The sequence below is a fragment of the Talpa occidentalis genome, unplaced genomic scaffold (assembly GCF_014898055.3).
Source record: "Talpa occidentalis isolate TD23 unplaced genomic scaffold, MPIMG_talOcc4v2.1 talOcc4.11, whole genome shotgun sequence".
Classification (NCBI taxonomy): domain Eukaryota; kingdom Metazoa; phylum Chordata; class Mammalia; order Eulipotyphla; family Talpidae; genus Talpa; species Talpa occidentalis.
In genome coordinates, this window is record NW_023601104.1 from 102,389,124 (window position 1) to 102,415,410 (window position 26,287).

General features: G+C 59.6%; 1 long non-coding RNA gene across 1 annotated transcript in view; it reads left to right on the forward strand.

Annotated features, from left to right (window-relative positions):
• Positions 1–25,870, forward strand: part of LOC129145399 (uncharacterized) — a 132,731-nt gene extending 106,861 nt beyond the window's left edge. Inside the window, exon 3 of the long non-coding RNA XR_008550933.1 lies at positions 25,765–25,870. This is a non-coding gene — a long non-coding RNA (uncharacterized LOC129145399). The remainder of the gene's footprint in view (positions 1–25,764) is intronic.
• Positions 25,871–26,287: the final 417 nt, after the last annotated feature.

The following is a 26,287-nucleotide window of genomic DNA, read 5'->3' on the forward strand; positions in this document are numbered from 1 at the left end:
GGAAGTCAGGAGGGTTCTTTGAGGAAGACGGGGTAATCTCTCTGAGCTTATGAAAGTCTGTAGGTTTAGGCGCTGCCGGTTGGAGACCAGCTAGGGGACAGGTCAGAGGTCAGGGTGGAGAGAAGAGAACATGTAATTATGACATGTATGGTCATAGGCTTGGGTAAGATAATGAAATTTTTAGGTATAGGTAGTGGGATCGTTTGTGAAAGAGCCAAGACGCTTTTCAAGTTGGGAGAGATCAGACAGAGAAAGGAACATGGACTCTACCTCCTCCTTCAGTCCCACCCACTACCCCGCGGGGAGGGAGAAGAGGGTCAGCAGGGAGAGGGTTGGCGGCTGGGAGGTGAAGAGAAAGGGGGGAGGGGCTGGATTGGGGTGCTGGAGGAGGTGAAGACTGAGAATCTAGAGGATCAGAGAATGCAGAAGAGGGGTCCTGAGAGGGCGAAGAGAGAGAGGAGTCTCGAGACTTAGAAAGTCTGGCAGGTTTTCAGGCGGGAGGGACGGGGCGGGGCGCAAGAGAAAGCCAGCCTGGCCCTACGGATCTCTGACCATGTTCCATTGCGGGGACAGAATTGTGCAGGTCTGTGAGGACCGAGAAGTCAAAAGTGCCATGTTCGGGCCAGTGGGAGCCATTGTCCAACTGATACTGAGGCCATGAGTGTTGCAGTAAAGGACGAGACGCTTAGGGCGTTCTGTGGCCTTAGTCCCAACGGACCGAGGTTTGAGAGAAGGCATCCCGGTGGGGTGGCCGGGCTCGGCTTGGAATTTGCGGACCCCATGACTAAGTCGGCTCCTTTCCCAACTAACGGGGGCACAGAGTCAGGACGCAGCGTCCCAAGAACCTGATCTGGCCATCAGGCGCGCAGGCCCCGTATCGCAGCGTCCCCCAATTTGGTCCTGGCCTTCGGAACGGAGGCAGACAAGCGAGGGGGACGTCTCCACCGCTCAGTTGTGCCTAGGATCCGGGCACCGAGTCTGGACAGGCGTCCCCAGACCCAGGGTGTAGGTGTAACGGGAGTCGGCTGACGTGGGCCCACGGCTTACGGAACAGCCAACCAAGGTGGGGGTCAGGAGAGGAGCCGGATAGCCAGAGGCGAGGGCCTCCCAGCAAGGAGGGTCAGGCAGTGACTTACCCCAAGGATCAAGCTGGTGGTGGGTGTGAGGCGTCTGCAACGGAGAGGAGAGCCCCAGGGACGAGAAGGCGGCCCCGGCGCCAGGGGACACGGCCTTCCCGGTTTTGGCACCAAGATGAAAGGTTCGGCGCGGTAAAGAGGAGAGCCAGGCTAAGTTTCTCAAGGGGAGGGAAAGTTTATTTGCCCCGGGCGGACCTCACGCACCCAAGGTGGGGGTCAGTGAAGCCGCACACGTTGTTAGGGGGAAGCAGGGTTTTATAGGGTAAGGAGGGGTCAGGTGGGAAGTTGGGTTCAAAATTTGTTGGGCAGGGGGAGTTTCGTGGGGCAGGTAGAGGTTCTTTGTCTGAGAAGAGACTCATAGGGGGAGGGGGGAGGTTCACTGCCTGAATCCTCCAGGCAGGTATCCACATTCCTGCCCCCAGGTGGGCTTCCTAGTTGGCTTCTGCATCCCGGCCTCCTGCATGGACCTTTCACCCACCAGCTGCCAGGGTCTCGTCCAAACACGGGTTCAGGGCTCAGCTCCGGGGGCCTGGATCCAGGACCCTCATCAGTAGTCCCCACCAGCCATCCTGGGGGACACTAGGACCTGGTGTGGACACCACAGAGACCCATCCCACTGGGTCTCAGGACCAGAACAGACAATCAGTTGTCCTGACACATTTCAAAGGCACAGAGTTATCAGCAGATGCACTAGGGGAGTGACCCCAGGCTGCACCCGAGGAGGACAGAGGGATGGACACCCACTAGGAAAGGGCAGGTCCAGGCTGGAGGTCACGTCCCTGTCCGTGTCCTCATGGGACATGAGCTGAGTCCAGGGCTGTGAGCTCCGAGCGCCCCTGGTGGTGGGCCTGGGTGCTGCCCCCTCCTGTCCTGCAGGGCCTGTGTCTGGCCACACCCGCCCCTCCCAGTATCACCCCAATAATAGTAAGTAACAGACACCTGGACAGGTGAGGGTCTCGTCCCTGGGGAGGTCGCACCTGTGCACAGACAGAGTCACCGCCTCCTTGGGGTTCCCCAGGAATGTGGGGAGCAGGAGCCTCTTAAATGAGAGCAATGGTGCCCTGGGGAGCTGGGGTCTTGCAGAGGGAGCCCCAGACAGGAAGCCCCTGCCCTCGCCCCCCGCACCTGCTCCCGGGCTGTGCTCTGAGCTCCGAGCCTCCTGGGCCTCCGGGTGTCCCTGGGACCCTGGGGTCCTGACACGCCCCAGTGGACCCCCCAACCCGAGCTCCATCCCGCATGGTTTGTTTCTGGGCTCAGACCTGCTCCCCTCACTGTGTTTCTCGCACAGTAATACACGGCCGTGTCCTCGGGCCTCAGGCTGCTCATTTGCAGATACAGCAAGTTCTGGCGTTGTCTCTGGAGATGGTGAATCGGCCCTTCACGGAGTCTGCGTAGTATGTGCTGCCACCAGTATAAATGTATGCAACCCACTCTAGACCCTTCCCTGGAGCCTGGCAAAACCAGCTCATGCCATAACTACTGAAGGTGAATCCTGAGGCTGTAGAGGAGAGTCTGAGAGACCCCCAGGCGGCACCAAGACTCCTCCAGACTCCACCAGCTGCTCCTCACCCTGGACACCTGCAAACACAAAGCACGTCAGGACACTGGCTTCAGCCACAGCTTCTCCCTCCTGCCCCCCCTCCTCAGGGATCCTGCTCCAGGAATCACTCCCTACAAGAGCCATGAGCAGCAGCCAGCTCAGCCCACGCTCCATGGCGAGTGTCCGCGTCCGTGCTGACCCGAGGGGACCCTGGGTGCGGGCTGGGCTCCTGTGCGGGCTGCAGGGCGGGCCGGGCTGGTTTTCAGCAGCAGGGGACGCCCTATTTGCATGTGTCCTGCTATATAGCAGCTCTGGCTGGGTCTGGGCAGAGGAGCCGGGAGGGTCCTGGGACGTGGGGTCATGACCCACGATGAGCAGGTCCCTTATTAGGGCCAGAGCTGGTGACCCTGAGCCCCTGTTACTTGCTGGGACGCAGGCCCAGGTGCTGGTGCTCACACGTGCTCTGTGGGGTCTTCTAAGGCAATCTGGACCCATGAGCACTGTGGGGAGACTGGGAGTTGCTCAGCCAGTGCTGAGAGTAGTGTGATGTCACCAAACACAAGAGGATGCCTTGTGAGTGGACATTGAGGAAATAGTGTCATACATGGTCACAGAGATGTTTAATGTCACAACAGCTTCTGAGCATCTCTGTGATGACAGCTGTGAGGCCTCAGCCCTCCTGGGAGCCAAAGACTCAGGTGTGCATATGGGGGAGGGACCCTCACCTGGGCCCATCTTCCTAGGGCATCATTTAGATGTAAACTAAGTAGAATTGAGGACACACAATATGGGGAAATGAAATGTTTTAGGCACTTGACAAGGGTAACTTGCATTTATGGTATTTATTTGTTGTCCCGACTTTTCACATGTGGAGGAAAACACGAGTCACAACTCACTTCCTGCTGAGGCCTCTGTTCAGGGCTTGGGAGGGACTCGGTGAGGGTGAGAAGGATTTGGAGGGTGTGACCGGGGATGAGCTCTGCTTGGGGTCCTGTCCCTGGTGTCCAGTCAGGCTGGCCTTGGGGCGAGGGAGAGAGATGAAGGGAATGAACTGCTCTGCACGTGGCGCGGAGGGCTGTGCTCCTGGAACCTGGTCTCCCCGTCAGGGTCGTCTGAGTGGGGATCCGGGAGGGATTAGACACCCCTGAGCCTCTCGTCCCTGCACGTGTCTCTCCAGCAGGAGAGCGAGTCTGGGCTGCGTCGTGGAGAGAGAAACCTCGTCCCCGGAGGAACGGGACCTGGTGACACCATCCATGTGTCCTGACCCGGAAGCCGCGTCTCCACCGTCCTCCTGATTCCAGCTCCCCAGACCCTCCCGGGGCAGGTTCAAGCGCGAGGGCAGAGACGAGGCTCAGAGACAACCAGAAAGTCTCGGTGATGGTCACAAAGATCAGAGCATTTTCCTCCAAAGTGGGAATGAATGACGTGCAGAGGTGGAGTGAGCTCCGCACCTGCCCCCCACAGCCCCCGTCACAGCAAGAGGGAAAAGCTGAGACAGTCACGCGAAGCTCAGGAATAAGACATGGACGTCAGGGTCACGGATGTCACTCAGCTCCGTCCCCGACGCCCCACCCGAAGTTACTCGGAAAGAAAAGGCCACGGGGGTCGACACTGGACACAGACAACACAAAAAAGAACATCACAGGCCCAGAGCCCTCGTGATCACTGAGGGGAACATCCTCCCAACGTCCTCGCCAGCAGGACCCGACCTGCGTCCCAGGGACCGTCCCCAGGATCACGGGGACTCCTCCTGGGCACGGGGCTGGTTCCACAGCCGAGAGAGCATCAGTGTATCCAACACGGCAACAAAGAGGAACACGGAACCCCAGGATCACATCAACAGACGCTGGAAAGCGCTCGACACAGTCCAAGCCCCATGGGTGGTGCAGGCCCTGGACGCCCTCGGGGGAGGAACAGACCTTCACATGGTGAGAGTGTCTGTGACCAGCCACCGCCTGTGGGATGCTCAGGGCGACACGCTGAGGCCCTTCCTGGGAGGTCGGGAGCGAGACAGGGACGTCCTCTCTCCCCTGCCCTTCTGGAAACTGGGGCAGAAGACACGGGTCTGTCGGCGTCCAGCGGACACGATCCTCCGTGCAGGGAGAGCAAAAGCTCCCCGAGAGGCGATGGTCAGATCCTGAAGGGCCCCGCGGGGGCGGGATGCAGGGTGAGCACAGCCCCCAGAGGAGCCACCCCGGGGCGCGCGTGAGTGGGAGCCGAGGGTCCAGTTCCGGTCACATTCTCGCCCGAGGAGGAGATTCCCGGGAGCCAGCGGGGCAGGCGGGGAGGACAGTGCCGTGACCACGTCAGCCCGTCACGCACAGACACGCACAGGACAGAGAGACATGGACGCGCTCGTGGGCTCGTGCGGGGGCAGATTCGTGTTATTATTATGGCCACACGGCGCCCCTGTGGGTTCCCGGCCGTGTCCGAGAACACAGAGCACCGTGGACAGGGCACAGAGCAGTTATCCAGTGTCCAGGGAGGGCCATGCTTGTGGTGCAAGGGGCTGAGCACAGCACTATGAAGCTGGCACAGCCTCTGCCGCATGAGTTGTGTTCCCGGCCATCCAGGGAGTTACCCACATGGTGCAGACGACCTCTCGTGTCTCCCCACGGCTCCCTCAGCAGTGTCTCTCACTCAGGCTGCCTGTTCTGCTCCCCACTCTGTCTCTGGTGGATCCTCTCACCCCCGCATCTCTGGCCTGTGCCCCAGATCTTGTGTGCATAAATAAATACATCTTTAAAAGAAAAGTACAAGGATCCATAAAGGCCGTGAGGAGACAAAACATTCTCGAGAGGCAAGAAGACACTAAAGGCCTCACCCGGGGGAGAAAAAGAGCTGGACATTCCACACTCACGCCAGAGGTGGGAGCTTTGCTCCTGGACCCGTTGCTGGAAGATCCACAGACTAACTGCATCCCCATAAAACACACCAGAACCTCACAGACATGGAGCAAAGTTTGATTAAAGTTTATCCAAAACACACAAGACACTGAGCAGCAACAGTCCTGGGAACCCGGGAGACTCTGCAGAGAAGGGTCCACCCGAGAGCTCTCGTGGCGGGTGCCCCCGTCACAGACACCAGAGGTCAGGCCAGGAGACCCGGGACCCCAGTGCTGACCAGGGCCCTTCAGACCAGGAGTCCAGGTCTGGCCAGGAAAGACACATGCAGGCTCTTCAGATCCACCATCTGCCAAGGGACTGTCCCCACATGGGGTCCAGGCCTCAGCTCCCAGGGCCTGCATCCAGGATTCTCGGTCAGGAGTCAACACCGCCCTTGCTGGGGGCGCCTCAGACCCTGTGACGGGGGTGTGGACACCGTGGTCATCTGATCCAGAGCAGAACAGACAATCAGCTGTTCTGACACAATTTCAAAGTCACAGATGTTATCAACAGATTGCACTGGGGTTGTGACCCCAGGCTAGACCCAGTACAGTGGGGATGGACACCCACTAGGAGAGGGCAGAGGTCAGACTGGACAGCAGGTCAAACCTGGAGGTCACTCCCTGTCCATGTCCTCCCACAGCCATGAGCTGAGTCCAGGGCTGTGAGCTCGGAGCGCCCCCTGGTGGTGGGCCTGGGTGCTGCCCTGCCCCCTTTTGCTCATCATGTGTTATGACCCAAAGTCCCCAGGACCCTCCCCAGTCTCTCTGTCCCCAGACTCCAGCCAGAGCTGCTAAATAGCAGGACAGAGGTAAATAGGGCCGTCCCCTGGGTTTTCTTGTTGGACACAAAGCACTAGAATCTGTGGGGCCCATGTCAGCAACTGGACAGACCTTGTCAGTGACCCAACAGCTTCTCAGGATATCTAAGGGATTCACCCCTGAGACCCTGTCACCTGCAGACTGATGGAGCATCCCCTGTGTGAGAACAGGTGAGGGGTCTAAACTCTGGGGAGGTCTCACCTGTGCACAGACAGAGTCACCTCCTCCTTGGGGCTCCTAGGAATGTGGTGAGTGGGAGCCTCTCAGAGGAGAGCAATGGTGCCCTGGGGAGCTGGGGTCTTGCAGAGGGAGCCCCAGACAGGAAGCCCCTGCCCCCCACCCCTGCACCTGCTCCCGGGCTGTGCTCTGAGCTCTGAGCCTCCTGGGCCTCCCGGTGACCCTGGGCCCCTGGGTCCTGACACACCCCAGTGGAGCCCCAGCCCCGCCCCCCGTCCTGCAGGGTTTGTGTCTGGGCTCACACCCGCTCCCCTCACTGTGTCTCTCGCACAGAAATACACGGCCGTGTCCTCGGGCCTCAGGCTGCTCATTTGCAGATACAGCGAGTTCTTGGCGTTGTCTCTGGAGACGGTGAATCGGCCCTTCACGGAGTCTGCGTAGGTTGTGCTACCACCATTACCACTAATGGCTGCGACCCACTACAGCCCCTTCCCTGGAGCCTGGCTGACCCAGTGCATGGTATAATCACTGAAGGTGAATCCGGAGGCTGCACAGGAGAGTCTGAGGGACCCCCCAGGCTGCACCAAGTCTCCCCCAGACTCCACCAGCTGCGCCTCACCCTGGGCACCTGCAAACACAGACACAGCCCGTCAGGACATGGCTCTCGCCCACTGCTTCCCCCTCCTGCCCCCTCCTCAGGGATCCTGCCCCCAGGAATCACCCCCTAGAAGAGCCATGAGCAGCAGCCAGCTCAGCCCACGCTCCATGGCGAGTGTCCGCGTCCGTGCTGACCCGAGGGGACCCTGGGTGCGGGCTGGGCTCCTGTGCGGGCTGCAGGGCGGGCCGGGCTGGTTTTCAGCAGCAGGGGACGCCCTATTTGCATGTGTCCTGCTATATAGCAGCTCTGGCTGGGTCTGGGCAGAGGAGCGGGAGGGTCCTGGGATGTGGGGTCATGACACACGATGAGCAGGTCCCTTATTAGGGCCAGAGCTGGTGACCCTGAGCCCCTGTTACTTGCTTGGATGCAGGCCCAGGTGCTGGTGCTCGCACGTGCTCTGTGGGGTCTTCTCACCTGGGATCATTGTATGTTCAGGATCTGCCCTTTGTCAAACATGTCCTGTCACATAATTTCTCCTTTCAGTTCCCGTCTCTTCTGTTTCTGACAGTTTCTTTCATTTTCACAAGCATTTTAATTGATGTGGCCCATCTGTTAATGTTCATTTTTCTTCTCTTGTAGTGGGAGCCCCGTCCTCAATATATCCACTAAGGCAATACCAAGTGTTGGTGCCTTTTCCCTCCCGTGCTGATGCCGCCCTGTTGGCACAGCTGGGTTGTGGAACCGAGGGCAGGGGATGGATCTGGACTGAGGTGTGTGTGGACAAGTGCTGACAGCTCAGCTGTAGCAAAGGACGGATCCTGCACGTGCAGCAACATGGAGGACCCTGCGGGGGGATGTCAGGGAAATGAAGAGACAGACGTCGTCTGTCTCAGTTCACGCGGGCGCAGAGAAGCGGAGCAGAGCGTTTTCAGAACCGGCGACAGGACACCTGGGACAAGGGGCATCACCTGTCAGTCCCTGTGCTCACCCCAGACCCCGGGTCGGCCCTGACCCTTCCGGGGAGCTCCGCGGGCAGAGGCCCAGACCCATCAGCTCCTACTCTCCATATGCGGCTCTGCCCGAGACCTGACCTGAGTGACCAGAGCCGGGGCCCAGCCCAGGGAGTGACCAGGGAGGGTTCGCAGTGGGCGCCCGTCCCTGCGCATGGGGAGGCCGCGGGTCCCTCGGCCTTGGTCTGGCCCTCACGGCCCGGCTCAGGGACAGGCCCCGCCTGGGACGTGGACGGGGTGGGCGGTGGCCCTGCCCTCTGTCCTCCAGGCCAGCGCATCGGGCCTGTGGTCCCCCCTCCGGCCCCGCCTGCTCCTGTGACTTCGCCCACAGCTGTCCAGAGCGTGATTCACTTTCAAAAACCCGAGGATCCGTCAGCTCTTCTCCTGTTGATACTCACAGTTCACGCAGCCCGTGCCCAGGCCCTGCGGCTGGAGGGGAGCCCCCAACACAGAACAGCCCCCTGGCCCGTGTCCTCTCGGGGCGCCCATGACCTCACTGCGGCCAGGAGACCCCGCCGCGCAGGGGACGAGCGTGTCTGCAGCTGTGGCCCCGGGTGCGGCCCTGGCTCTCCCGCTCTCTAATGGACACTCTCAGCTGTTTTTAAGGACGAGCCCGGGCCCTTCAGGAGAATCGGGTGGACTTGGGGGGCTGATGCTGATGGAATCAACGGCGTCAGGGGGCGCGTTTTCCGGATGGTTCCGTCCAGCTGTGGATGAGCTGACCCAGGAGACGGGGAGCAGGTGCTGGGGGCCGGGAGGCTCCGGCAGAGCAGGGAGGGGAGGGGGAGGCGTGGGACGGGCAGCAGCTCGGGGCCTGGGGAGAGGAGCAGGGCCCGTCCCGGGGAGCCGCACCTGCCCAGGAGGGAGCCGGCAAACGCGGGGCCCACGCGCCCGGGGACACCGTGAGTGTCCGGGGACGGACAGCGAGTGGCCACACGAGCTCAGCTCAAGGACAGACGGGACAGGCTGTCACCCCCCGGGACCGCCACGGCCCCTGCAGAGCGTGACCGACCACGACAGATGCCCCTGGAGCTCACGGAGACACAGACCCGGGCTCCTCCTGGTGTGCATGAGGGGGGGAGGGGTCCCCCCAATGATGGTTGCGCACGTGACCGCCAGCCAGTATGTTTTGAGAGAAACAAATGAAGCTTGAAGCCGAGTCCTGAACTGCGGGAAACGGCAAAGCGCGGGGGTGGGGGACACGGCCAGGCCAGGGGAGACGGGAGGTTCACGCAGAGCATCGGGTCAGAACGTCCCTCAGGGGCTCCAGGTCAGAGACCACAGTCGTGGGCCCGGGAGGCGAGAGAGCAGAAGCTGAGGGAACACAGACGCCCGCGCTCACATCACATCACATCACATCACATCACACTCACGCCGCTGGGGGCGGGTGAGGAAGGTGCACAGACACCTGGACAGGTGGGGACCAGCGCCTGGGGAGGGCGCGGGCCGGGCTGCTCGCGTGTCTGACAAAGGCCCCGGGCGCGGGGCGCATCCCTGAGTCAGGCGTCTCTTGGCCGAGTCCGGCGGGTTCTGCCCACGAGCTCACGGCGGCTGCCGCTGACCGTGGCCGTGGCTGAAACCCGCGGTGGAGGTCAAGCTGCCAGGGCCGCGTGGCCACACACCCCACCACTCACTGGCCGGCCCCGGCGCTGCGTGAGGCCAACGGCACATTTGGAGACGATGAGTGTTTCCCTGCTCGGAGGCGGTGATTCCATTTGGGTCTTCCAGTGACAAGTGCAGGAGACCCCTGGAAACTTCTGGACCTTGAGGCCGTGGAACATTCCCGCCAAGCCTCTGAGGTAGATCTGTGGTGTCTTGAGACAGACGGTCTGGGGAGGAGCTTTAACTTCAGGCGGGCAGCGAGTGCTAGGGCGGCAGGTGGAGCACGCAGGTGCCGGTGGTGGAAGGTGAGAGGCAGCGGACGCTGGAAAGGAGTTGGCTGACGAGACAAGGGAAGAAGCAACAGGTCCCAGCATCGCCTGGGAAAGTGAAGGGAGTTTCCTTGAGAAGCTTGGGGTTAGAGGAAAAGGTCAGTGCACCTTACGCGGCCTGAGACCTTGGGGTGTTTTCATTCCTTTCATTAATTGACTACTTTTATTAAATCAGAATAGATGAGGCGCAGGAATGAGAAGTTTCCTGATGTTAGCAGTGATTGCATCCGATTTCCAGCGTATAAGGGGATGATGCTTTTTCATGTTTAAGACTAAGGACTTTTATAAATTTGGATTCATTAGCGATTTAGCAGTTATAAAGGAGTTAAGTTTTGGTCATATAAGATTTTTGCTGTTTTGCTGTTTTTTAGAGTGAACAGAATGATCACTGGGCAGGGTAGATAAATGCCTGTGAGGGGACCTGCTGTGTGGTCACTGCAGTCACCTGAGCACACAGTGGGGTGGCTGTGATCCCTCAGCAAGGGTCAGAGGTCCCCAGGCCTGTTTTGGAAAAAAATGCCAGGGTTGTTAGTCGTTTTTACTACTTGAAAGCACTCGCTTATGTGAGCCCAGGGCTTGCTCCAGATGTGTAAATAAAGACCTGCTGAGAACCTCCACAGGATGATAGCTGCACCCAGATCAAGTCCAAGTGTCTCCTCAATCCCCCATTTCATATTCCCTCAAGTCACCAACACCATGTTTTCCTGAAGGGACCCTGACAGGACAGTTTGCTGGGGCTGGCTTCCTGCAGGGAGGCCTCACCTGTGTACAGACAGAGCCACCTCCTCCTTGGGGCTCTGCAGGAATGTGGGTAGCGGGAGCCTTTCAGAGGAGAGCAATGGTGCCCTGGGGAGCTGGGGTCTTGCAGAGGGAGCCCCAGACAGGAAGCCCCTGCCCCCCACCCCTGCACCTGCTCCCGGGCTGTGCTCTGAGCTCTGAGCCTCCTGGGCCTCCCGGTGTCCCTGGGCCCCTGGGGTCCTGACACGCCCCAGTGGACCCCCCAGCCACACACTCCCGTCCTGCAGGGTTTGTGTCTGGGCTCACACCCGCTCCCCTCACTGTGTCTCTCGTACAGTAATACACGGCCGTGTCCTCGGGCCTCAGGCTGCTCATTTGCAGATACAGCGAGTTCTTGGCGTTGTCTCTGGAGATGGTGAATCGGCCCTTCACGGAGTCTGCGTAGTTTATGCTACCACTATTAGCATTAATTTCTCCAACCCACTCAAGCCCCTTCCCCGGAGCCTGGCGGACCCAGCTCATGTAGTTGCTGCTGAAGGTGAATCCGGAGGCTGCACAGGAGAGTCTGAGGGACCCCCCAGGCGGCACCAAGTCTCCCCCAGACTCCACCAGCTGCGCCTCACCCTGGACACCTGCAAACACAGACACAGCCCGTCAGGACATGGCTCTCGCCCACTGCTTCCCCCTCCTGCCCCTCCTCAGGGATCCTGCCCCAGGAATCACCCCCGAGAAGAGCCACGAGCAGCAGCCAGCTCAGCCCACGCTCCATGGCGAGTGTCCGCGTCCGTGCTGACCCGAGTGACCCTGGGTGCGGGCTGGGCTCCTGTGCGGGCGGCAGGGCGGGCCGGGCTGGTTTTCAGCAGCAGGGGACGCCCTATTTGCATGTGTCCTGCTATATAGCAGCTCTGGCTGGGTCTGGGCAGAGGAGCCGGGGAGGGTCCTGGAACTTTGGGGTCATGACTCACGATGAGCAGGTCCCTTATTAGGGGCCAGAGCTGGTGACCCTGAGCCCCTGTTACTTGCTGTGACGCAGGCCCAGGTGCTGGTGCCCCTACATACTTGGGGTCTTCTTCTTACCTAAGATATTTGATGTCTTGGGTCAGCTGTTTGTCAGATGTGATTTTGGCAACTCTTTTCTCCCATTCTGTTGTGTGTCCATTTGTTATAGTCAACATACAGAGCTTTTATTTTGATGTGTCCCCAATTTTTGTATTTAGTTTTCTGCTCTTGCCTTTGGAGGACAGTCCTCAACTCATCATGAAGCCGATGCTGAGTGTTCAGCCTGTCTGTGTCCCATGGTCATCCCAGCCCTGGCTACCTGCTGAGACAGTGAAATGATCTCGGGCCCATGGACAGGGGCATTGTTCAGAAATCGAGGTTTACTTTGACAGGAGATGCTGCACCTCCCCCTGCAGTGACCCTTAGGGCTAATGGCTTGCGCCACGGTCCCTAGGTCCAGCTGGGCAACCAGTGCGCAGGCGGAGAACAGCAAAACCCCCTGAAGATATACTTGCTGCACCTCCTCCTGCAGTGACCTCTAGGAATCCCTAGGTCCGGCTGGGCAACCAGCGCGCAGGAGGAGAACAGCAAAAAACCGCCTGAAGACATAGATAAGACGGAAGTCTGTTGAAAGATAACGACCACCAGGAGCCACTACAGGAACGCTGTCCGCACGGAAACTTATCTCACCTTCTCTAGACCCACAAACTTTATTCTAATACAACTGTCTCTCTAAAATCTTTTCTCTTTCTCTGTTTAAAAGGTCATTGGTTTGCCAATTAAAAAAGAACATACGAAATCTAATAACTAGGCTGATTCAAATGAAACGTTACTAAACTCTGTGTATTAATAGAACTGCTAGCTTAATAATTTCTCTGTTGTATACTTAGCCTAGTTTGTATTAATCTAAATGATAAAAATATTACATTGTGAAAAGTAAAATTCACCTGTGTTAATTATTAGTAATAGTGAGTAGTTAAAACAAAAAGTAATCATATAAAACAAAAAGAAAAATTAATCGCCCGACTACTTAGGACTGCGCTGGGCCCAGATGTAGATCACCGCCCTGTCGATGATAAGCTAAACCTATAAGCAAGCGGATTTCTTCACTGATGCTCGCCGTTCCTATGCTTTTAGAGAACATATATATACTGGTCAGCAACTCAAATAAAAACACACTCAGATTTTCACTCTTGAAGTGTGTCTGTTTGTCATTTCTTTAACCGAATCCCTGACCACCCTGCGCAGTCTCTCAACCCTGAGACGGCCTCATCGTCTACTGCTGTGCTGGTCCGCGGCAAGGAGAGATTATACGCTTAAGGAGAATGGATGCTGCCATTTGCAACATCTGGGGAGGCTGAAGGTTGAGGCTAAGAGAAAGGACACACAGGGAGGACACACGTGCTGGGGCCTGATTCCCATCTGGGATAGAGAGGACATGACAAAGCATCCTCGAACCCGAGCCCAGACATCTGGCTGCACAACGGAGGCCAACAGAGCGGGAGGGGCCCGGGGTGAGGAGGGAGGGCCCAGGGCAGGGGTGAGGGGGGCTGGCCCGGCGCTGGGCAGGGTGTGACAGGACACATGGGCAGAGGTTGGGCCTATACCCTGTGGAGCAGATGCCGTGATATAAGCCTGGTCTCCGCCACGGACATGAAAGCAAACCAGGGTCAGGCCGTGATCGCCCACGCACCGCAGCGGGAGTCGCCCCACACGGCGAGTCTGAGCAGCTTTAAGACGTGGGCATCGTACGGAACTCTGGACCCAGTGCTGGGTGAGAGAGAAGAGGAAGGAAGAAAATATATTATACCCAGAGGCGGAGCACACGGACCCATGACCCGCCAGAGCCCGCGGACGCATCAGAACCCCACGCGGGGCCGGCAGCGCCGTCGGGACGCTCCACAGGCGAGAGACCCAAACAGCTGCTCTCCCCAGAGCGGAGCATCCCTGGATGTGACAAAGGACACGAAACCCTGTGGAGGAGGAAATAGTAAACCTGGAGGAGAAATAAAGCTCGAGGGGAGGAGACATGTCATGAGCAACAGAGGAAACGCCGGGAACTGACAACATAAATGACGTGGAGGAAACCCGTCCTCTCACCGCGACAAGCCGGAGAGAACCGCCGCGGACAGAGACGACGGCGGGACGTGACGTGACACACCCGCGTGCAGAGGACCCCGCGGTGCCCGGGGCTGTGTGTGCAAAACGGAAAAGCTGGTGGAAACGGGCAGATCCGAGACTCTTCCCAGGAGAACCAGGAGACACAGACCCCAAACAGGCCAGACACACGCGAGAAAACCGACAATAGCCAAAGAGCACCGGGGAGCAGCCCAGGGCCTGGCAGGGAGGAGACAACCCGCGAGGGGACTCGGCCGCCCTCTCTGTCCCCCAGACACTGTGGATGGGGGCGGCCCCCAGCGCAAGTCATGAGGCCCACGAGGTCCCGACCGTGAGGCAACGAGGACGTCACACACACGAGAGACACAACAGACCAGTCTCCTGACCACACAGACACGGATTCCGCGACACCGTCTTGGCGAATTGAGTTGGCAGGACTCAGAGGCCCCTGGGTCAGCACCCAGGGGTGTTCACTCCAGGACCCGGGAGGGATGGACGTGGACGGTCCGGCCAGGTCATTCTCCATCTCAGCAGATAGAGATGAAATCACGGCCCAGATCAGCCGCTGCAGAGAAGGCAGCTGACGAGACTCACCCCGTTCATGGTCACGTCTCCCAGGGAGACACGCGGAGGTGACGCTCCCCGCAGGAGGGAGACCGTGTGCCCAGCCCACCCAGCAGCACCTCAAGGGGAGAGACGGAGGCTTCTCCTCTGCCGCAGTCCAGCTCCCACCGGGCCGGGTTCCGCAAGGACGAGACGGCGCCAGGCGACGGGAGGGGACGGGAGGGGAATGAGGAGACACAGACCCTGGACGGGGCGCGAGTGTCTCCTACTGAGGGTCTCCGCGGGCCCTTATTGATGCATCAGAAACTCCTGATGTGATCGTCACATCCGCCATCCTGTGATTTCCCTTTTCCGTCGTGTCAGACCTTGTGTTTGATCATCAGCCAGGGCCCAGCCCTTTCTGAGTTCTCCCGTCTGTGTGGACGTGGCTGCTCGGCACATGAACACGGCCGCGTGTTTCCCGAGGGACGCGTCATTCAGAAAACAGACACAGGTGCTGCCCACGCCGAGACTCAGGAGGTCACGCCCGGCGACGACACCAGGCTCCGCGGGCACCGGGAGGTCGAGGGCGGCCTCCTAGTTCCTATACAGAACCCGGGGCCCCGGGGCCACGGGAACAGCATGGGGGGAGCTTCTCTCGGACCATTTCGCCTCGGGGCGCCTCAGGCCTGCTCTAGTGGGGACGTGTGCCGGGCTCCGTTCCCTCAGGTCTCTCAAGGGTGGCTGGTTACACATTGGAGGACGTGGAGAATATTGGAAACCGGTTCATAATCAGTCGTGCTGGAAGGCACGTGTTTCAAACCCCTGAGGCGTGTGTTCCCGAGACGGGCCCTGGAGCCAACACTCACTGCCTGATGCTGAAGCTCATCAGAAAATGGTGGCCTTTTCTGGAATGGACACATCTCACACGATCACACCCCGTCATCACCCCAGGGCTGTTGCTCGCATCCTCTTGTTAAGTCACTTGCTTTTGCAGAGTTTACAGTTTTGATGTGACGCGTCTAGAAAACAATTCCTGCTGGAACTGGGTCATTTCTGTGGTGCCACCCCAGGGTCCTGTCCACACCCCATGACATAAAAGTCTTCTCCTTGTTCACCGTCAGGGTTTGATTCTTTCACATTTTACATCATGTCCGAGACTAATTTTGATTTGATGGTTGTATTTGCTCGTCTCCTGTGCTGATGCTCCAGGGTGTGCAAATCCACCGTCCACGCAGGGTTTGGCATCCGCTGCCACCAAGGAAAAACCTGAAAGTCTCAGGATCGTCGCGTTGAGTCCACCGTGACTGGGGAAGCTCTGACATGACCCCGTGTTTAGTGTCTCCTCCTGGCGTCGGGGCTCCCGTCCTCAGCACATTCCCTGCATCACAGTGTCAGGGTTTCCAGCGTCTCCCCAGAGATCTCACACGGTGTCGTCAGGGGGACGTGAAGTTGTTCCTCACGCGCTGGCAAACGTGATTGTGTCACTTCACTTCATTCACACAAACCTCGTTATCAGCTCATCACTGAGTGTGTAAAGACAGGGACCTGCCCTTGAGTCATCCCCTCGTGAACTGCCCTTGCACGAGGAGCTTGTTATGACCGTGAGGCGTGTTGGGATCTTCTGGCCTTTTCTGTGGAGACGCTCGTGTCCGCGGGATGAGAGTGAGTGTTATTTCCAGGCCCCGTCTGTGTCTCTCTCCTCTGGTTGTTTCGTTGCCTCAACTCAGATTTCAGCCGAGTTTTGAAAACGCAATTGGAAATGGGCAAAGCTCCGTCCTGCCCTGGCTGGGGAGGTTCTGGGGGGTCACGATTCAGTGAGTTTGTCGCTGTTGCTGTTGTGCAGGTTGTCGTTGTCCGGATGGAGACGTTTGTTTTTGTGGTTGGTTTCCTGGCAGTGATTTCCTCACGGCGGGTGTGGACCATCCTGACGTGGTTCCGGGTCTACTGACCCGTCACTGTGCTGCTGTGTTGGGTGTTTCTGTGAGAACCAGATTCAGACTCTCAACACCATTGTCTCCCCCCGTGGATCTGCTCAGACTCCCTGATTCAGTCTTTGCAAACTGACGACTAAAATATTAGTAAGAATCCAGGTTCCCTGGTGTCTCCTGAACCCCCTGGAGTCCTGATCCACACTGTGGCCCCAGCACCCCCTGCTGGTCCCGGGCACCCCAGCCCCGCCCCCCGTCCTGCAGGGTTTGTGTCTGGGCTCACACCCGCTCCCCTCACTGTGTCTCCCGCACAGAAATACACGGCCGTGTCCTCGGGCCTCAGGCTGCTCATTTGCAGATACAGCGAGTTCTTGGCGTTGTCGCTGGAGATGGTGAATTGGCCCTTCACGGAGTCTGCGTCGTTTGTTTCACCATCACTAGGATCAATTTGTGCAACCCACTTAAGCCCCTTCCCTGGAGCCTGGCGGACCCAGTGCATGTAGTAGTAGTTGCTGATGGTGAATCCGGAGGCTGGCAGGAGAGTCTGAGGGTCCCCCCAGGCGGCACCAAGTCTCCCCCAGACTCCACCAGCTGCGCCTCACCCTGGACACCTGCAAACACAGACACAGCCCGTCAGGACACGGCTCTCGCCCACTGCTTCCCCCTCCTACCCCCCCCCCCAGGGATCCTGCCCCAGGAATCACCCCCTAGAAGCGCCACGAGGAGCAGCCAGCTCAGCCCACGCTCCATGGCGAGTGTCCGCGTCCGAGCTGACCCGAGTGGACCCTGGGTGCGGGCTGGGCTCCTGTGCGGGCTGCAGGGCGGGCCGGGCTGGTTTTCAGCAGCAGGGGACGCCCTATTTGCATGTGTCCTGCTATATAGCAGCTCTGGCTGGGTCTGGGCAGAGGAGCCGGGAGGGTCCTGGGACGTGGGGTCATGACACACGATGAGCAGGTCCCTTATTAGGGCCAGAGCTGGTGACCCTGAGCCCCTGTTACTTGCTGGGACGCAGGCCCAGGTGCTGGTGCTCACACGTGCTCTGTGGGGTCATTTGTGGAAATGGGACCCGTGTGCCTGGGGTGAGTGGAGGTTGCTCAGCCAGTGCTGATGACACTGTGAGGTCCCTGAACATCAGAGGATGGATGTCTGTGTGGTCAGTGTCTCACCTGTGAGCAGGTGTGCGCAGGGAACAGAGTTAGGACATGTGACAACAGGGATGTGCATGGTTCATTCTCACTTCATTCCTTCTGCCCTTAGTGGGCTGCCCTGAGGGGGTGGCATCCAAGTTTGGGTCTCTGAGGCAGGACGGCCATTGAATAGATGGACCCTCACTCTCCATCAACCCACGGTGTCCTCTGCCCCCTACAAGCCAACCGTGTCTGCTCTCTCATTGCCCATCAACTCTAAGTTTCCCCTGCATCTCTCCATGACGGAAGCTCATGTCCTGGTAGCTCAGGTGTGCAGGGCCTGGTGCACAGGGCACCGTGAGTGGACATGGAGGAAATAGTGTCATAGACGGACACAGAGAAGTTACTGTCCCGACAGCCTCTGAGCATCTGCGTGGTGACAGCTGTGAGGCCTCAGCTCTTGTGGGGGACGGAGACTCAGGTGTGTGTTGGGGAGGGACCCTCACCTGGGCGCATCTTCCTGGGGTCACTCAGATGTAACTAAGGAGAATTGAGGACACAAAATACGGGGAAATGAAATGTTTTAGGCACTTGACAAGGGTAACTTGCATTTATGGTATTTACTTGTTGTCCCGACTTTTCACATGTGGAGGAAAACACGTGTCACAACTCACGTCCTGCTGAGGCCTCTGTTCAGGGCCTGGGAGGGACTCGGTGAGGGTGAGAAGGATTTGGAGGGTGTGACCGGGGATGAGCTCTGCTTGGGGTCCTGTCCCTGGTGTCCAGTCAGGCTGGCCTTGGGGCGAGGGAGAGAGATGAAGGGAATGAACTGCTCTGCACGTGGCGGGGGGGCTGTGCTCCTGGAACCTGGTCTCCCCGTCAGGGTCGTCTGAGTGGGGATCCGGGAGGGATTAGACACCCCTGAGCCTCTCGTCCCTGCACGTGTCTCTCCAGCAGGAGAGCGAGTCTGGGCTGCGTCGTGGAGAGAGAAACCTCGTCCCCGGAGGAACGGGACCTGGTGACACCATCCGTGTGTCCTGACCCGGAAGCCGCGTCTCCACCGTCCCCTGATTCCAGCTCCCCAGACCCTCCCGGGGCAGGTTCAAGCGCGAGGGCAGAGACGAGGCTCAGAGACAACCAGAAAGTCTCGGTGATGGTCACGAAGATCAGAGCATTTTCCTCCAAAGTGGGAATGAATGACGTGCAGAGGTGGAGTGAGCTCCGCACCTGCCCCCCCACAGCCCCCGTCACAGCAAGAGGGAAAAGCTGAGACAGTCACGCAAAGCTCAGGAATAAGACACGGACGTCACGGTCACGGGTGTCACTCAGCTCCGTCCCGGACGCCCCACCACCCCCGAAGCTACTCAGAAAGAAAAAGTCCACGGGGGTCGACACTGGACACAGACAACACAAAAAAGAGAATCTCAGGCCCAGAGCCCTCGTGATCACTGATGGGAACATCCTCCCAACGTCCTCGCCAGCAGGACCCGACCTGCGTCCCAGGGACCGTCCCCAGGATCACGGGGACTCCTCCTGGGCACGGGGCTGGTTCCACAGCCGAGAGAGCATCAGTGTATCCAACACGGCCACAAAGAGGAACACGGAACCCCAGGATCACATCAACAGACGCTGGAAAGCGCTCGACACAGTCCAAGCCCCATGGGTGGTGCAGGCCCTGGACGCCCCGGGGGAGGAACAGACCTTCACATGGTGAGAGTGTCTGTGACCAGCCACCTCCTGTGGGATGCTCAGGGCGACACGCTGAGGCCCTTCCTGGGAGGTCGGGAGCGAGACAGGGACGTCCTCTCTCCCCTGCCCTTCAGGAAACTGGGGCAGAAGACACGGGTCTGTCGGCGTCCAGCGGACATGATCCTCCGCGCAGGGAGAGCAAAAGCTCCCCGAGAGGCGATGGTCAGATCCTGAAGGGCCCGCGGAGGCGGGATGCAGGGTGAGCGCAGCCCCCAGTGGCGCCACCCCGGGGCCTGCGTGAGTGGGAGGGGAGGGTCCAGCTCCGGTCACGGTCTCGCCCGAGGAGGAGATTCCCGGGAGCCAGCGGGGCAGGCGGGGAGGACAGTGCCGTGACCCCGTCAGCCCGTCACGCACAGACACGCACAGGACAGAGAGACATGGACGCGCTCGTGGGCTCGTGCGGGGGCAGATTCGTGTTATTATTATGGCCACGCGGCGCCCCTGTGGGTTCCCGGCCGTGTCCGAGAACACAGAGCACAGTGGACAGAGCACAGAGCAGTTATCCAGTGTCCAGGGAGGGCCGCGCTGGTGGCGCAAAGGGATAAGCCCCGCATTGTGCAGGAATCCGTAGCCTCTGCAGCACGAGTTTGATCCGGCCAGCCGGGGAGCAGCCCACATGGCGCAGCAGACCTCTCCTGTCTCCCCACTGCTCCCCTCAGCAGTGTCTTTCACTGGTTAGGCCTGTTCTGTTCCCCAATCTGTCTCTGGTGGATCCTCTCAACCCCCACATCTCTGGCCGGTGCCCCAGATCATGTATGCATACATAAATACATCTTTATAAAAATGCACATGGATCGGGCCTCCCCAGTGGCACAGCTGTGAAGCGCTGGGTTGCGAAGCTGCCCGCAGCCTCTGCAGCACCGGTTCGATCCCCGGCCACCGGGTGAGGGTCCCACATGGCGCGCAGACCCCTCCTGCCGCCCGCCGCTCCCCTCAGCAGTGTCCTTCGGTCCTTCTGCCTGCTCTGCTCCCCGCTCTGGCTCTGGTGAATTCTCTCACCCTCCCGCGCTTCTGACTGTGCCCAGTGCTTGTATAAATAAATAAATAAATCTTTAAAAAAAAATGCACATGGATCTACAAAGGCCGTGAGGAGAGAAAACAATCTTGAGAGGAGAGAAGACACTAAAGGCCTCACCCGAGGGAGAAAGAGCTGGACATTCCACACTCAGCTGGAGGAGTGAGATTTGTTTTTGAAACATTTTTTTTTAATTTATTTATTTTTATACAAGAACTGGGGTACAGGCCAGAGGCAATGAGGGTAAGAGGATTCACCAGAGAGAGAGCGGGAGCAGAACAGGCAGAGGGACCGAAAGCACAGCAGAGGGGAGGAGCGGGCGGGACAGCAGAGTCCGCCACCCCATGTGGGGATCTCCCAGGCCAGCAGGGATTCGAACTCCCCCTGCAGAGGCTGCGGACAGCTCCACCGCCCGGTGTTCAAACCACTGCACCACCCGGGAGGCCCTGGAGGAGGGAGCTTGTTCCTGGAAGTGACCAGAAGATCCAGAGACTCATGGGTCCCCATGAAATACACCAGAACCTCACAGAAATGCAGCAAAGTTTTAATAAAGTTTATCCAAAACAGACAAGACACTGAGCAGCCACAGTCCTGGGAACCCGGGAGACGCTGCAGAGAAGGGTCCACCCGAGAGCTCTCGTGGCGGGTGCCCCCGTCACAGACACCAGAGGTCAGGCCAGGAGACCCGGGACCCCCTGAGCTGACCAGGGGCCTTCAGACAAGGAGTCGGGTCTGGCCAGGACAGAGACACAGGCAGAGTCAGACCCCCGTCCCTGCCAGCTGCCAGGGGACCGTCCCCACACGGGGTCAGGGATCAGGTCCCGGGGCCGGATCCAGTCCACTTGGTCAGGAGTCCCCATCGGCCTCCTGGGGGCCCCTCAGATCCTGTGGCAGGGGTGTGGACACCACGGTGATGTGATCCCACTGGGTCTCAGTGCAGAACAGACAATAGTTGTTCTGACACAATTTCAGAGGCACAGACGTTATTCAACAGATTGCACTGGGGGAGTGACCCCAGGCTGGACCCGAGGACAGTGGGATGGACGCCCGCCAGGAGAGGGCAGAGGGCAGACTGGACGGCGGCTCGAGGCTGGAGGCCCCGTCCCTGTCCATGTCCCCCCACAGCCATGAGCTGAGTCCAGGGCTGTGAGCTCGGGGCGCCCCCTGGTGGTGGGCCTGGGTGCTGCCCCTCCTGTCCTGCAGGGTCTGTGTCTGGCCACACCCGCCCTCCCCGGGTCCCCCCAGTAATAGTAAGTAACAGACACCTGGACAGGTGAGGGTCTCGTCCCTGGGGAGGTCTCACCTGTGCACAGAAAGTGTCACCTCCTCCTTGGGGCTCCCCAGGAATGTGGGGAACAGGAGCCTCTCAGAGGAGAGCAATGGTGCCCTGGGGAGCTGGGGTCTTGCAGAGGGAGCCCCAGACAGGAAGCCCCTGCCCCCCACCCCTGCACCTGCTCCCGGGCTGTGCTCTGAGCTCTGAGCCCCTGGTCCTCTTGGAGTCCCTGGACCCCTGGGGTCCTGACACGCCCCAGTGGACCCCCCAGCCCCACCCTCCCATCCTGCAGGGTTTGTGTCTGGGCTCACACCTGCTCCCCTCACTGTGTCTCTCGCACAGAAATACACGGCCGTGTCCTCGGGCCTCAGGCTGCTCATTTGCAGATACAGCGAGTTCTTGGCGTTGTCTCTGGAGATGGTGAATCAGCCCTTCACGGAGTCTGCGTAGTTTGTGCTACCACCGCTACCACTAATGTATGCAACCCACTCAAGCCCCTTCCCCGGAGCCTGGCGGACCCAGTGCATGTAGTAGTCACTGAAGGTGAATCCGGAGGCTGCACAGGAGAGTCTGAGGGACCCCCCAGGCGGCACCAAGTCTCCCCCAGACTCCACCAGCTGCGCCTCACCCTGGACACCTGCAAACACAGACACAGCCCGTCAGGACATGGCTCTCGCCCACTGCTTCCCCTCCTGCCCTCCCTCAGGGATCCTGCCCCAGGAATCACCCCCTAGAAGCGCCACGAGCAGCAGCCAGCTCAGCCCACGCTCCATGGCGAGTGTCGCGTCCGTGCTGACCCGAGTGGACCCTGGGTGTGGGCTGGGCTCCTGTGTGGGCTGCAGGGCGGGCCGGGCTGGTTTTCAGCAGCAGGGGACGCCCTATTTGCATGTGTCCTGCTATATAGCAGCTCTGGCTGGGTCTGGGCAGAGGAGCCAGGGAGTGTCCTGGGACGTGGGGTCATGACACACGATGAGCAGGTCCCTTATTAGGGGCAGAGCTGGTGACCCTGAGCCCCTGTTACTTGCTGGGACGCAGGCCCAGGAGCTGGTGCCCACACGTGCTCTGTGGGGTCATCTGTGGAAATGCGACCCATGTGACTGTGGGGTGAGTGGAGGTTGCACAGAAATGCTGATGACATTGTCAGGTGTCCGAACTTCAGAGGACGGATGTCTGTGTGGTCAGTGTCTCACCTGTGTGCAGGTGTGCGCAGGGAACAGAGTCAGGACAGGTGACAGCAGGGATGTGCATGGTTAATTCTCACTTCATTCCTTCTGCCCTTTATGGCTGCCCTGAGGGGGTGGCATGCAGGTTTGGGTCTCTGAGGCAGGACGGCCATTGAATAGATGGACCCTCACTCTCTGTCAACCCACGGTGTCCTCTGTCCCCTACAAGCCAACCATGTGTGCTTTCTCATTGCACATCAACTTTTTTCCCCCATTTCCACAGTCCATCCCCCATGGGTGGTGCAGGCCCTGGACGCCCTCAGGGGAGGAACAGACCTTCACATGGTGAGAGCATCCGTGACCAGCCACCGCCTGTGGGATGCTCAGGGCGACACGCGGAGGCCCTTCCTGGGAGGTCGGGAGCGAGACAGGGACGTCCTCTCTCCCCTGCCCTTCAGGAAACTGGGCAGAAGACCCGGGTCTGTCGGCGTCCAGCGGACACGATCCTCCGCGCAGGGAGAGCAAAAGCTCCCCGAGAGGCGACGGTCAGATCCTGAAGGGCCCCGCGGGGGCGGGATGCAGGGTGAGCGCAGCCCCCAGAGGCGCCACCCCGGGGCGTGCGTGAGTGGGAGGGGAGGGTCTAGCTCCGGTCACGGTCTCGCCCGAGGAGGAGATTCCCGGGAACCAGCGGGGCCAGGCGGGGAGGACAGTGCCGTGACCACGTCAGCCCGTCACGCACAGACACGCACAGGACAGAGAGACATGGACGCGCTCGTGGGCTCGTGCGGGGGCAGATTCGTGTTATTATTATGGCCACGCGGCGCCCCTGTGGGTTCCCGGCTGTGTCCGAGAACACAGAGCACCGTGGACAGGGCACAGAGCAGTTATCCAGTGTCCAGGGAGGGCCTCGCTGGTGGCGCAAGGGGCTGAGCACAGCACTATGAAGCTGGCACAGCCTCTGCTGCATGAGTTCGATTCCCGGCCATCCAGGGAGCTTCCCACATGGCGCAGCCGACCTCTCCCATATTCCCACGGCTCCCTCAGCAGTGTCTCTCACTGGGTAGGCCTATTCTGCTCCCCACTCTGTCTCTGGTGGATCCTCTCACCCCCCGCAACTCTGGCCGGTACCCCAGATCTTATATGCATAAATAAATAAATTTTTATAATAATGCACATGGATTGGGCTCCCCGGTGGCGCAGCAGTGAAGCGCTGGGTTGCAAAGCTGCCCGCAGCCTCTGCAGTGCCAGTTCAATCCCCGGCCACCGGAGGAGGGTCCCGCATGGCACGCAGACCTCTCCTGCCGCCCGCTGCTCCCCTCAGCAGTGTCCTTCGGTCCCTCTGCCTGCTCTGCTCCCCGCTCTGGCTCTGGTGAATCCTCTCACCCTCCCGCGCTTCTGACTGTGCCCAGTGCTCATATAAATAAATAAATAAATCTTTAAAAAAAATGCACATGGATCTACAAAGGCCCTGAGGAGAGAAAACAATCTTGAGAGGAGAGAAGACACTAAAGGCCTCACCCGAGGGAGAAAGAGCTGGACATTCCACACTCAGCTGGAGGAGTGGGATTTGTTTTTGAAACATTTTTTTAAAATTTATTTATTTTTATACAAGAACTGGGGTACAGGCCAGAGGCACCGGAGGGTGAGAGGATTCACCAGACAGAGAGCGGGAGCAGAACAGGCAGAGGGACCGAAAGCACAGCAGAGGGGAGGAGCGGGCGGGACAGGAGAGCCGCCACCCCATGTGGGGATCTCCCAGGCCAGCAGGGATTCGAACTCCCCCTGCAGAGGCTGCGGACAGCTCCACCGCCCGGTGTTCAATCCACTGCGCCACCCGGGAGGCCCTGGAGGAGGGAGCTTTGTCCTAGACGTGACCAGAAGATCCACAGACTCATGCATCCCCGTGAAATACACCAGATTCTCACAGAAATAAAACAAAGTTTGAAAAATGTTTATCTAAAACACACAAGACGCTGAACAGCAACAGTCCTGGGAACCCGGGAGACTCTGCAGAGAAGGGTCCACCCGAGAGCTCTCGTGGCGGGTGCCCCCGTCACAGACACCAGAGGTCAGGCCGGGAGACCCGGGACCCCAGTGCTGACCAGGGGCCCTTCAGAAAAGGAGTCGGGACTGGCCAGGACAGAGACACACGCAGAGTTCTCAGACCCCCGTCCCTGCCAGCTGCCAGGGGACCGTCCCCACAAGGGGTCAGGGATCAGGTCCCAGGGCCTGGATCCAGTACACTTGGTCAGGAGTCCCCACCAGATTTCTTGCGGGCCCCTCGGATCCTGTGACAGGGGTGTGGACACCACGGTGATGTGATCCCACTGGGTCTCAGAGCAGAACAGACAATCTGTTCTGACACAATTTCAGAGGCACAGACGTTATTCAACAGATTGCACTGGGGGAGTGACCCCAGGCTGGACCCGAGGACAGTGGGATGGACGCCCACCAGGAGAGGGCAGAGGGCAGACTGGACGGCAGCTCGAGGCTGGAGGCCCCGTCCCTGTCCATGTCCCCCCACAGCCATGAGCTGAGTCCAGGGCTGTGAGCTCGGGGCGCCCCCTGGTGGTGGGCCTGGGTGCTGCCCCCTCCTGTCCTGCAGGGTCTGTGTCTGGGCCACACCCGCCCTCCCCGGGTCCCCTCAGTAATAGTAAGTAACAGACACCTGGACAGGTGAGGGTCTCGTCATTGGGAAGACCTCATCTGTGCACAGAGTCATCTCTTTGGGGCTCCCCAGGAATGTGGGGAGCGGGAGCCTCTCAGAGGAGAGCAATGGTGCCATGTGGAGCTGGGGTCTTGCAGAGGGAGCCCCAGACAGGAAGCCCCTGCCCCCCACCCCTGCACCTGCTCCCGGGCTGTGCTCTGAGCTCTGAGCCTCCTGGGCCTCCTGATGTCCCTGGGCCCCTGGGGTCCTGACACGCCCCAGTGGACCCCCAGCCCCGGCCCCCGTCCTGCAGGGTTTGTGTCTGGGCTCACACCCACTCCCCTCACTGTGCCTCTCGCACAGAAATACACGGCTGTGTCCTCGGGCCTCAGGCTGCTCATTTGCAGATACAGCGAGTTCTTGGCGTTGTCTCTGGAGACGGTGAATCGGCCCTTCACGGAGTCTGCGTAGTTTGTGCTACCACCATCATATCTAATGTATGCAACCCACTGCAGCCCCTTTCCCGGAGCCTGGCGGACCCAGCTTATGCTACAGTCACTGAAGGTGAATCCGGAGGCTGCACAGGAGAGTCTGAGGGACCCCCCAGGCGGCACCAAGTCTCCCCCAGACTCCACCAGCTGCGCCTCACCCTGGACTCCTGCAAACACAGACACAGCCCGTCAGGACATGGCTCTCGCCCACTGCTTCCCCCTCCTGCCCCACCTCCTCAGGGATCCTGCCCCAGGAATCACCCCCTAGAAGAGCCACGAGCAGCAGCCAGCTCAGCCCACGCTCCATGGCGAGTGTCCGCGTCCGTGCTGACCCGAGTGGACCCTGGGTGCGGGCTGGGCTCCTGTGCGGGCTGCAGGGCGGGCCGGGCTGGTTT